We start from the raw sequence: 14,155 nt of genomic DNA, 5'->3' as shown, positions 1-14,155 counted from the left end.
ATGCCTCAAATACTCATAGGTCTTAACTAAACACAAATCAACATTTGGTTACAATTCAGTTGGGGTGCCAATGGCACGGTTAGAGAAGAAAACCTAATTGCCAAAAGCTGCAAGACTAATTAAATACATAATGACCCTAAAGCGACTTGGGGTTGAAGAATGGAAAAACCCAAATGGTAGAAAGCTAGAAGAGTCGCTAAATTCATGCTGAACCCTTCTAGGATTGTGTCACAGCCTTGATTAATGGTCCCTTTGCCCTTTCCACTAGTGATTATCTCAACAATTTGATGCCGTTGTGCTTGAGTTGTGCGTAGTATAAGTTCATGGGTGACTCATATTTTGTTCCCTTGGAAATATTTTGATTGCTTGATGCTTGCATTTTGCTTTGTATGTCCTCCAAGTTTCTTGGTTGTTACCTTGTTGGATGATGCTACATGATACTACCCAATTGAATCTTCCCTTTTCCAACAATGGCCTCATTTTGGTCTCTAGCATTTATGACTTCGAACACACATGGGGTTCTTCACCTAGTTGTGTTTCTTCATGGCACTTATGCACCCATAGGGGGGGCTAGATGTGCAAGGTGCAATATTCTTTTATAATGTGGTTTTATTAATTGTTGAGAAGATGGTAGTCATATCTTTACGTGCTGCCTTGTTTTGATTTCCTTTTGTATCTCCTCTTCCACTCGATAATTTTATTTTCATCTTCAATCGTTCTATTTTTGGTAGCCACCTATGATGCCAATTGTTCTAGTTCAACCAAGCATGTACACATTGGCTAGTGAATCCTTTAAAGAGTCTTTGGGTACATCTTACTATTATGATAGAAACTCAATCTCGTGGATATGGAGGGCTTAGCTTTAGCTTGTGCGATAATCTCTTGTATTCGCCTATGAAGGCGTTGTCAGCCTTTGTGTCCAGGCTTGGGACATTTGGATTGACTTAGTTGAACGACGCAATCAATCAATACTCCTTGTTTGTGCATGGGTTGTGAGAGTTGTGTGTGGATTGGGGTTGTAATTGTATTGAGGCCTCTTTGAGTCTCCCTCGTAAAGAAATCTGTGAGTTGCCCTCACAAAGAAATCTGTGAAGGGCCTCTATATCCTTAAGCAAATATACCCTTGAGGAGTGTGTCATGAAGCAGTTGCATCTCAAGGAGAGAGGCCAAGGCTTCATTGGTCAGTAAAATCCATGACTTTGGATAGTGGTCCAAATGCATCTCTAAAAAGTGGAACGACCACATACCTCATAATAAGCTGGGTAGCGGCAAACATAATGCTCCTCTTATCTTTGTCTCTACTTGGCATATTTGGCATATGCACTCCTTTGGTGGGATGGATTTGTATCTGCTAGTATTAATCTCTAATTGATGTGAGTTGTGCCATTGACCAATAGTACATTTGACCTCATGTGAGAGGTGGGTATCCATGTATCTTGGGCAAACAATGAATCCATCATTTACAGTATGAAGAAAATGCTCACAATAAAAAGCCATATTTGTCCTGAGTTCTTGCATTGGGATCAACCATGTTTGATATCCAAGTGGATAAGATCCATCTTGATGATCTTGCAAATCTCTGCTCAAATCAAGAGACGGTGCATTGAGGGAGTACTAGGAGGGAGGGGGTAACCTATCCATGCTAAAGCCATGTGACTTAAACTAGGCCAACATCTATCCCAACATAAAGTATCACCCTCTGTAATAAGTTGCTTGGAGGACTCAAGAGCCAACTGTGCATATGTGTCTAGCTAGGTCCCATAGGTGATGTATATATGTGACCTATTGTGGTGAGGACCTCCACCACAATCAATGTAGCCGCTAGCTTAGCTTTGATGATCTCATGTGGAATTGAGGCCTTACATTTGATAATCTTGGATATCATAGACATTAGGGGTCTCTCCATTGATCTCCATCCATCATAAGTGTGCCTTGATCTATAGCAATGATCAAGATTGAGCCCCCATATTTGTACTCCATAGAGTAGTGGGGATACGACTAGTGTATTAAAGAGCCACAACTTGGTGCGGGTTTCCTAGAATTGTACATGTGAGCACATCCTCTCCAAACCACCTAGTGTTGTGTATTTGCGAGTCAATCTAGTGTCTGCCGTCTCTTGCATAGAAAAGGTGGGCCATGTGAATAAGACTTTCAGGTACGTATAAGAATCCACATACTCCATCTCCTATCCATATGTGACTTAAGTGCTAATCTCCTCACCCATTGTGGTGTGGTGTTAAATACAATCACCTTGGTTTTACCAATGTTCATGGAAAGCCCACTGTCTAGTGCATACGAGTGTAATGCATTGAAGTGTCTCTGTAGTCCCTTTGGAGAGTTAGTTATCAATACAATGTCATGTGCATACAATAGGAGAGGTATCAAGGTGCTAGCTAGTGGAGCTCCATTGTCTCCTCCTTGTGAGATATAATAAGCAATCCCATCAATGCACAAGCCAAATAATGTCAGAGATAGGAGGCATCCTTGCTTCACACCAATGGTGGATTGAATAGGTGCTAAAGGTCCCTTAAGTGTTTGAACATTGCACACGACCCTCTCATATAGTGCCAAAATACTCCAATTGAGCTCTTTTGGTACTTCCATGGTATGCAGTCTACATATCAACTTGTCTCTCAGCACATTGTCACACAGACTTTGTGGAAGTCCACAAAGCAACAATAAATTTGTCACCCACGGGCACTTTCCTCCTCAATGATCACTTTGAGTGTGAGGATATGATCTAATGTAGAGAAGCCCCTCCTAAAACTAGCCTATCCTTGTGCTCTAAGAGTCCACATCTCCACGCATTTGCTCAACTCATGCTCAAGGATGGAAGTAATAACTTGATTGATGTATGCCCAATCATGATAGTTCGATAGTTATTGGGTAAATTAGGGTCCCTTGACTAGTCAGAGGGTTCTGTTACAGTTCCAAACTGCCACTACAAGGCTAGTCCCATAGGTCTCACACTGTCATTTGGTGTGCCTCTCCATGACTACCACTCTCTCTCCTCTGTAGAATGCTAGGCCCTCCTCCCTACCTGCCTTAATTTTTGGCATGCATTCCCTTATGTGGGCTAGTTGGATTGGTGTGAGGTCATGCAAAAACACACCAGTCCCCTTCAATGTATGACGTTGAGCTAGGAAGACTCTCTTGGCCTTTATGGTGGGGAAGCGGAGGATAAGTGCATGCTCTTTTGAGCTCTCCCCTTCTATGCCTCTCTTACCCCCACTCCAAGTGGAGAAATGTGTTACTTGAACATGGAGTACTCTCATTTTCTTTTTTTGTTCCTCCTCCAAGGTGTTATTGATTATGGTTATTGTAGATATGTGGGCCGGGTGTTTCCCCTTCTTTGCAATTTGAATCCATTGCTGTGCCTCCTTTACTTGTTGTTGGGTTCTCTTGAGCAACTCTGCCCAAGAGACACAAATAGAAATACCCTTTCTTCAAGAGATTAGCTATTTGTTCTTATCTTTGATGCCTTAAAATTGTTTTGTGATACTTGCCTATGTTGAGAATCAAGCTCGTGATCAGTATCACCGATATGACTCACCTTATCTAGACAGCTGTTGTCTTAGTTGTCACTCTACATGTGTGTTGTAATAACTGAGTCGTTTAGACTCAACTACAGTTAGTGGTACGGTCAATTAGTGACCTAGTGTGTTTATTAGTTATGTGTGATTAGACTTTAATAAGCATTATGGAAGAATGAGAAGAAGAGAACAAGAGAGTTCACTACTCTCTATTACAACTCCATGTCTTTGTCTCTCTCTCTCTCTCTCTCTCTCCCTTTGGCAGTGGCCATTTGAAACCAAGACATTAGATATGAAGAAAACGTCATCAAAGGAGATTGTGCCTGTAGTCCATTTTTTTGTAGAAGCTATATCTTGTTACATAAATGGATTTTGGAGAAATGGCCCTGGGGCGCCTGACCATTTCGACGTGATCTACAACTTTGCAGACAAAAGTTTTTTCAAATTCCTCACAGATTTTGAGATATTTAGCACAAACATGTGTAGACGACTCTTTACTACAGTAAATAGCAGGTGGTTTTAGGGCACTGGTGGCTTTCATCCTAACAATGTATATGCCCTTATTATCATGCATTTGAACATGATATTGGAGTGTTAAATGCTTAGTTTTGGAACTTATTTGCAGGCTGGAAACAGTGAATTGGTTGTTGTCATGAATTTGGAAATAATATACCTACAAGGTCAAAGTATCTGTGATGCTTATTTGCTAGTGACAAATGCTTGGATCATACCACTTGAGTGGCAGATGCTTTTTGGGATACTATGAGTGCTGAAAGTCCAAAGCTTGGACTCATTTTTTGCTGGTTATACCGGGGTATTGACTAGTTATTGTCTGCAGCAAGGATACTTATCATCTTCACTTGACATACATGTAATATATTCTAGCCGGTTGGACATGTATCAACTCCTGCATAGAGTGGAAACAACTGAATGAGATGTTTTGGGGCTGCTTTGAGATCTGGATACTCTTGTTTTAATAGAGAAAATACTGCTAGTTATAGCAATGGTCTGGTTGTATTTGGTACTGCTACTTGCATATCGTACAAACATTGATGCTTGTTTGGTCACATATTGAATCCCCAATGTACTAGGACATGTCTATGGTGGTTTAATGATATTTTTGAACTAAGAATACTATGATTATTGTAGAGTTTATGTTGCTGGTCATAACAGGCTGCTTGCTTGTTATCAACTGTGGAAAAGTCTAGTGAATGTCAACATCAGTTCTATGCATCTATTGATGCTTGTATGGACATAGTTTGTTGATGGGATGTTTTTCCACTACCATAGAATTTTTTGAATTGATTTGAGCTTGGTTTATGCTCAGTTGGCTGTGTTTTTTCATTGCTGGAATACAGTTTACAACAAGCAAGCTGTCAGGAAACTGTTCTTGAACTGCAAGAAACTATTCTTGAATTGCATGAAAACTGTTCCTAAATTATAGGAAGACTATTCCTGAATTGCAGGAAGACTGTTTCTGAACTGCAGGAAAATTGTTCCTGAACTGCAAGGAGTTAAGCACTTACAGATTACATATAGCATTGAATACCTTAGTTACAAATATGGCAAATGCTCAAGGCAATGACAATATCACTCAAATTGTGGGAGAGAAGCTTGATAACAAAAACTTTGTTTTATGGAAGTTCAGGATGCAAAATTTTTTGATTGGCAAAGGCTATTGGGATTTAAGTACGGGGGTTAAAGTTGAACCCGATTTGCCTGAACGGAATCCTACACAAGAACAGTGCAGAGCTCACCAATTGTGGTCGGAAAGAGCTAATAAAGTACTGCATTGGTTTTCTTTATGCATTTCTGATGCAATGGCTATGCAGATTACCAATTGCTATTTCCTGAAGGATGCTTGGGATGCACTCATGAAGAATTATGGTAATGCTACACATGCAAGAAAGATACCATCAAAGCAGCAGTTCAACAACATGTCTAGGAATGGCAGGAGCATTCAAGCATACACAACTGAAATAAAGACCATAGTTGACCATCTGGCTAGTATTGGATCTCATGTTTCATAGAATGATATGATTGCAGTGACAGTAAATGGGTTAGGCAAGGAGTATAAGGCATTTGATACGTTTATTTTTGTGAGAATAGAACCCCCTGATTGGGATGAGTTACTTGCATTGCTGCTACATGAAGAAGTAAAGCTTGGCTTAAATATAGGTTCAAGCACATCTCAAGGTAGAGACACTATCTTTTACTCTAGTCAGCAAGCTAGAGGTGGTAGAGCTTGTGGAGCTTTTCGGGGTTGATGAGACACTCGAAACACATATGGACAATAGCAACAAAATGCTTTGCATAGCTCAAATATGTAAGGACAATGAGGATCTGGAGCCTTTAGAGGCAGGGGGAGATCACCTAAAGGCAGAGGTGGTTCTTGACAGTCACATGAGCAGTCTAACAGCAGGGATAAAGACTATCATTATTGCAAAAGATATGGGCATATCACGAAGGATTGTCATAAAAAGAAAGCTGATATGAAGGCAAAAGGCAGGCAACATGGACATTATGCATCTTCCAATGGTACTCGGGATGACCAGGGAGATAGACTGTTTGCTATGCAACATGTATCAAAGAATGTCTAAGGAAGTCAAAGATGAACAATGGTACATAGACTTAGGAGCATCCAATCATATGACTCCTCATGGTGAATGATTTGATGAGTTAGTAACAAGGTCTCATGGATTTGTATATACTGGTGATGATACACAGCATGATATTCAACATACAGGTGTGGTTTTGTTGCTCATGCTCGATGGCGGAAAGAAGAGCCTACATGATGTACTACTACTTTCTATTACCAAGAATTTATTGTCGGTTGGACAGATGGCAGAACATAATCTACAAGTCAGATTCAATAGGGATGGTTGTTTTATTGAAGAATATGGCAATGGTTGTAAATTGATTGTTAAAGGAAAGAGATATGGCAGAATGTGTACTTTGGATGCATCTATCTCGGAATTGAAGGCAACCATGTTTGCCCATGATAATGGAGTAGTTCGGTATGTAGAAATCTGGCACAAATGCATCAGTCATGTTAATGTACAGAAACAGAAAAATATGCAGCAGAAAGAGGTTGTACTTGGGTTGTTGAAGTTCAAGTACACTGAACTTGGATATGTATGCTTTGCTTGTTAGTTTGGAAAACAATCGAGATTTCCATTCATGAAACATGTTAGAGATAGTTCTTGGCCTTTGCAGTTGATACATTCAGATGTATGGGATCTTGCCCATAATGCATCTTTTGGTGGTGTTAGGTATTATGTATCCTTCATTGATGATTTCAGCCGATACACATGGCTATACATTCTGAAGCACAAGGATGAGGTGCTCAATGTCTTTAATGACTTTAAAAAGCATGTTGAAAATGAACTTGACTGTTATATCTCATATTTGAGATTTTTGGAGAGGTGGAGAATATGTATCATGAGAGTTTGATAGGTACCTTGCTAAATATGGCATAAAAAGGTAGCTCACATACAATTACACACCTTAGCAGAACGGTGTGGTAGAGAGAAAAAATCAGGTGCTTATGGAAGTTTCCAGGGCAATGCTTAATGAAAAGAATTTGCCAAATGTTTATTGGGCTGAAGCAGTGGTTACTGCAGTTTATGTGCTAAACCGAACACCTATAGCTGAGATTCATGATTGACTTCGTATGAGAAACTGTATGGACACAAGCTAGACATTAGTCACCTAAAAATATTTGGTCGCATTGTCTATGTACATGTGCTTGATGAAAAGAGGAAGAAGTTAGACCCAAAGGCTAGGAAAAGTGTTTTCCTTGGCTATGCACAGGAGAGAAAGGCTTACAAATGCTATGATCAGACCACTCGGGAAACCTTGATCAACAGGGATGTAGTTTTTGATGAGCTGACCTCATGGTATGGTAATCCGAATGCAGTGGTCTTTGATGGACCAGCTAGCCCTACTTATTCTGAAAATTATCCTTCCGCTAGTACGCCTATGAGTGGCCTGGCAGGTGATGGTTCATCTACTATTAGTCCTTGGACAGGACGACTCTGTAGTCGTGCTACTGCATCCACAGACACGGATATATCAGTGAGGGGGAGATTGGATAAAGCCAAAGAAAATATGTTTGACGATGTGACTGGCTCGCTTACATCTAGATATGAGTCACCTGGCAGTGATAGTCTTGATAGTAAATTGGGCATACCATCAGTTATGATGCCTGGTGCGAGGCAAAGCAGGTATGTGCTGCCTCATGAGAGGCAAGCCCAGAGTGCACCATAGTTGAGGAGGTCTAAAAGGGTCAGAAAATCAATTGATAGGTTAACATACAGTAGGTATTCAGCTAGACATTATGCATATATGACTAAAGTGTCAAGCTACAAAGAGCCTACAAAGTTTAGTGAGGCAGTTACATATGAGAATTGGTGTGCCGCCATGGATGAGGAATACACAGCATTGGCTGAAAATGAGACATGGGAATTGGTTTATTTACCTGAAGACAAAGTACCCATTGACTGCAAATGGGTTTATAAAGTGAAATGCAAGTTAGATGGTTCATTGGAAAGGTATAAAGCCTAGTTAGTTGCAAAGGGATATGCACAGCAGTACGGCCTAGATTATGAGGAGACTTTCAGCCCAGTTGCCAAGATGGCAACGATGAGAACAATTATTGCATTAGTGGCTTCTAAGGGCTGGAAATTATGGCAGATGAATGTCAAAAATGCATTCATGAATGGTGACTTTCTTGAAGAGGTGTATATAGAGCAGCCTAAAGGTTATGTACACCTTGACTATCCGATATATGTGTGTAAATTGAAAAAGGCATTGGATGGGTTGAAACAAGCATCGAGAGCATGGAATGCTTGTATAAGCACTTATTTGCAGTATCTTGGTTTTTAGATAGGTCATGCAGATCACAACCTATTTACAAAGAAGATAGAGCATGGTTATGTTTGATTTGATCATCATTGGAGATGATGATCATGGGATTGTTGAAATTAAAGCAATGTTGTATGTTGAATTCAAAGTCAAGGATCTTGGTGAGCTAAAGTACTTTCTTGGGATTGAGGTTGTGTCTACACCTCAAGGCATATGGCTATTACAAAAATAGTATGCTCATGATATGTTGCTAGAATATGGCATGATGGAGTGTAAAGCCACAGAAACACCATTGGATCATAATGTCAAACTTGCAGTTGATGTTGGGACTGAGATCGAGAATATCACTATGTATAGACAAAAGGTGGGTAGCTTGATTTACCTTACTATTACTCGTCCTGACTTGAGTTATGCAATGGGGTTGATTAGCTAGTTTATGCAGAAACCTCATAAGCCACACTTAGATGCAGTCAGGAGGATTATGCGGTACGTGAAGGGTACTGCTGCTGATTATGGGCTATTTTATGAGCATGGAAAATCATTTGACTTGACAGGTTATACGGATGTTGATTGGGCTGGTTGTCTCTATGACAGGAGGTCAACTAGTGGTTATGCTTTCAGTTTGGGTAGCAGTATGATCAGTTGGAGTAGTAATAAGCAACTGACCATTGCTTTATCTAGTATAGAGGCAGAATATAGGGGTGCAGCCTTAGCGACATACGAAGCAGGTTGGCTTGTGAAATTGCTACATGACTTGGATATACAGTCAGACAGAAAAGTCACATTGCATTGTGACAATCTCAGCAAAGCCACATTTGTTCTTTTGGAATCTGTTAATGTGCACATGTTTGCAAGGTGTGGCTTCCCCATTGATTACCTGCATATGCGGAGGAAGACGTGGGAATTACTGCCAAAAACTATGATTTAAGATGTCAAGGAGTCCATTACTATTATCTCTCCAATTATGCTAGGATTTGGGTTCACTGGCCTATTTCCAGCCTTCTTCCATGCGGTTCCCATTCTTGGCTCGCCTTTAGCATGATCAACAACAGGAGGGGTGGCACCAGCGGTTTCGCTCCGAGTTTAGGGTTTTAAAGGTTTGATGGTAAACCTTCAGAAGCTTTGTCTGGAAATTTCAGAAGACGTACGATATCACCATCCCCCTCAAGTCGATTCGGTGTAACAATCGGCCATTCTCAAGTCCATTCTCCATCGAATGGAAGGCCTCAATTTGGTTAGCCACTAACCACTTTGTGACTCACGCTCTCAAGCAAGATTTCTTGACTTGGTGCCACCCAATAGTCACTAGGATGGATCAATGTGATGAGGACTCAAAGGAGAAAGTGATAAGGAAGCTCTAGGAGTCTAAAAAGAAGGGCAAGGACCATTATTCCTTGAAGGGCACTCAAAAGTCATCAATGGTAGCTCTTTGATACCCTAAATGTAATAACTATGACCACTTGGCACACAACTATGATATGAACTTTCGATGGTCTAGGATATGCAAAACCTCTACCCATATATATGGATGCCTATAGATACAATTCATGGACCTAGCAGTCTTGGATTGTGGCTACTAGTATTGAGCAATTGGTAGAAAACTAGCAGTACATTGGAGTAATGGCATTAGCAACCCCAGAAATATGTCATACTTAGGAGGACCCTACTTTCAGGCATGGGCCTTGCGAAAAATTGTAGTTAGAGTCGAGGGGGCTAGCAATCTAATCAACCTAAAACCTATTTTTTCTCTATGGCATGAGGGGCATTGGTAGAATGAATATCTAGAAATGTGGAAATAATAAAAGGAAAGCCCCAATGCCATCAACCAATGTGGTAGAAATAATGGAAATGACCAAACATATTGTTAATGTGAGGGCTCATGAGAAGCATCATGAAGATTTTGTTTGGTTGGATTATGAAGAGGTGTGCCACCAAATGGGTACATGGGTATCTCTAGAGCCATCAATGATGTCTATTTGAGTTCTTATTCTTGCCTCATTTGTTGCTTTTGGATGCTGCTATGTACATTTTAGCTCTGTAAGTTCAATTGGAAAATGTGGCTTCTATGGTGCCATCGTTATCTTGTTACTCTATCAACATTCCACTAGGCCAATTATTGGATTTGCGCTGGCATTTTGTGATCACTTATTACAATTGTTACGACCTATAATGCCTTCTTTTCTAGTGACAATATTAGCATGAATAAGAATAGCAACAACAATGACATTTGTGGATGTGGTTTCAAGCATTCAAGATACTCAATTCTGCTTGGTTTGTTGTCAAAATTCATCTATCTCAACGATTTTTGTTGGTTGCAAAGGCCATTCTATCAATATTTCGCCCTTGCATAGTCCCTTTGGAGTCAATATTTTCATAATCACAACCTTTAGGAGTTTGGATTGTTGGAATGCAAAGCATATTCCTTCCTACTTCTAATCCTACTTTGAATGGAAAATCAATAGTGGGTTCATTCCTTAGGGAATCTGTGGCCTTAGTGATGCAAGTGGCTAGTATTCAATTTCTAAATTCTTTTATGGTGCTATATATAAAGGCAATAGGTAAAGATAACCAACTCTTGCTCAGATGTCCTTAGCTACCACAAGCCCAAAGTAGCCCTAATTGGGATATGGATTGGCTCACAATTAGTTGTGGACATAACAAGATTACGTTTTTTCTTCAAACAAAGTTCCATAGCATGTATCTAGTTTATAGATTAACCATTTGTATTTGAAGGATGTTTTTGTCCTTGCAATACGCTTGTGGGGCAAAGGATGACTCTATTTCCCACTCGTAGTGACTCCCCTCTCTCAATAGCATTTGATCTTGGGCCAGAGCAGGCGCTTGTGGGGGATATGGGGAATCTTGATGTTGTAGCCTTGACGTCCTCAAACAATTTTTATGTGCCAAGACATGAATGCAAATTTGAATAGACAATGCAATAAGTGATCCAAAACAAAGAGGTTGACCTATTTTTAGTGAATCTAGGTGATGAGAATGCTTGAAAGTCAATAAAAAATAGTGCTATCTTGGCTTCAAATTATGCAATCATTTGGTATCTCTATTTTAGAAGTTCAAAGATGCATTTGAATGTGATCATGCCAAATTTATTAGCTCAAAATTCCCCTTAAATTGTACATAGTACCTATCATCTGCAAGAGCTCAACAATGGAAAATTAAAGGTAGACTCTTATAGTTTCAACAGCCTATACACCTATGATTCAATTACCTCTCACTTAGTCATCTCGTACTGTTGCTTTAACCCATCTAAGCTTTCTCTCTCTTATGAACCAAGAAAGCTAGAGATCCAAACATGTAGTAGACTTACCTACTTATCTTCATAGTTTTGTAGGCCAATACACATAGAAGACTTGTTGGTGGTCTAATTATTCATGCATTGATCCCTAAGATGCCACTCTCCTCCTTCATATGGTGTAATCCACTCAGCCTTTATGTCATTGCACCTTCATATTACTGGCATTGGTCTCTCAAGTCTATATTTCACCCACAATTCACATTTTGGTCCAATGTAATGGCCTTGAGTCTAACAATAATAATGTGGTTCTTCTTATGCATTCTATCGATCCTGCTTTTATTCCAAGGTTGTCACAAGGACATTGGTTGGGTCCTAACTTGTATGTTAGATGAGGTCTATGTGATTGAATGGCAAAAAGGTGACCTTTGTGGATCTAGATGTTGGGTTAGATAGAGTAATTATGCTACTAGCAAATCGACGCACAAGCATGGTCTAACAAGCTGATTAGAGTACCTTCTCGGGCTATAAAAAGACCCCTTCAAAGCCATGGTCAATCTACCTTTCACCTAGTCAAGTTCTTCCAACTTACCTTAAGCTTTTCACCTATCATATGTTTGGATCGCCATCTAAGCTTCATAGTGGAAGCACACAAATGGATAGAGCTATCTTTATATCGGCTCATTTGAAATTAAAGCAATTTTTGTTATTCTCATATTGGCTATGTATTCTTTACTCCTTGCTCAAATTCTATTCACCATGCTTTGTAATTTTTACAATGATCAATGAAGTCACAAAATAAAGAGATAGGAGTGTACCTTAGAAGGTATTCCCTTAGAAGAGACTTTTTGATCTCTACAAGTTTCTCATGTGTAGTCTAGTAAGTCATAGGTATGCATTTTCACCCTTAATTGGCTTGAGGCCTCTTTCATCCATATTCATAAGGATATGGTGTCCAAGCTCTATACTTTAGTTCCTTGCTATTTTTAGTATTTCTCTTCAAGAGATGTGGTAGTTTTAGTTGTAGATTGGGTTTTCTTTCTTTTTTTGTCTACTTGCTTCTCTATTTCCTAGCTTTTAAGTTTTATCCTCTTTTAAGCTTTCCTAGTCCCACCATTTCTCACTTTTCTTTCATTGACTCTCTTTTGTTTCCTATTTTGAGCCTCTTTTATCCCCTTGTTCCTTGTTTTGTTATGCTTTAGTGAGTCTTATGTTTGTGTGTTTTGATTTTGAGTATTTGTTCCATAGCATTGTGTTTTTGAAGGATGTTTTTGAGTCTTTTCCTATCCTACTAGCAAGTTTTAAACCAAAATTTCAACTCAATAGAATTCAAGAAAAGAGTAACATACACTTTCAAGGAAAAGTTTTTTGAGACAATTTTAGTTAGATAAAACACACTTGCAATTCTAATCCTCAAGTTAATTTATGCACACAAGGATAGCTCATTGAATGTTGTAGTTCATGGCTATTTTTGGACTAGTTTTGGGCTCAATTAGATTTTTCTTTTTGAGAGTGTTGGAGGTTAATTAAGTTAGGTACTATTGCTCAAGATGCCCCATAGCTTGTAGATATTAAGTTAAAAAAAAAAAACAAAATGGATAGTTAAGGTAATCTATTATCTTAGTCAATATGATCAATTTTCTAATTGAGGCGATTAGTGTCAACCCCAATGCAAAGAAAGAAAAAATAAAATTTAAACGATGCATGGCAAAGTAGAAAAAGGTGGCCCTAGCTGAAGAAATGGGAGGAAAAAATACCAAAAGCTCAAGGACAACCTCAAAAGTTCAAGCCAAGCGTAAAATAGGAAAGGCACATTTTAAATATAAAGGCGCACTCTAAATCCTTGTAAAAGAGCACTAGGCTCCCTCTTGTGCAATATGTAATGGTAGACATGCATGGGTGAAGGCATAATGCAAATATGAAGGAAATAGGAAAAGAGGATCTAGGCTAAGATGGCCGGTCATGTAAAAAGGGATGGGTGCCCAAAGGGGATTAGGGTTAGGGTTTTGTATAAAAGGCAAAAAGTGAATGAAGAAGCTCATTGTTGCGTGTGGCCAAAAATAGCTCTCCTCTTCTCTTCTTCTTCTTGTTCTTGCTTGCTTGAGCTTATGCTTGAGAGAGGGAGTGAGTTTGTGAGGGTGAGGGTCCGTGGTGGAGAAGCTCTCCATCTTCTCCTCTCTTCTTCTTCTTCTCTTTTCCTCTCCTATCTCACTCGCGATAATGGAGCATAGAGCTTGCAGCTTGAGGATCGAGCTTGCTTGAGCTTGTATCTTGGATCATGGAGCTACTAAAGTGTTTGAGGGAGGAGGCAACTTGATCGAGTATGGAGGTAAGCTCACTACACTCGTAGGTGTGAGAGTGCGTAGGACTATGTGAGAGGTAGCCATTGCGCTTGGCTTGAAATGCTTGAAGCAATAAGTAGTTCGTGGGTCTTGGCGATTGAGCGAAAGCCCCCACATTTTTGTTCTGTTGCCGGGACCAACAGATTCAAGCTTTGAATGCTTGC

Source organism: Lygodium microphyllum, chromosome 14, assembly GCF_053477565.2.
Source record: "Lygodium microphyllum isolate KBCC chromosome 14, Lygodium_microphyllum_v1.1.10, whole genome shotgun sequence".
Classification (NCBI taxonomy): domain Eukaryota; kingdom Viridiplantae; phylum Streptophyta; class Polypodiopsida; order Schizaeales; family Lygodiaceae; genus Lygodium; species Lygodium microphyllum.
The sequence above is the reverse complement of the archived record's forward strand: the minus strand, read 5'-3'. Positions refer to the sequence as shown.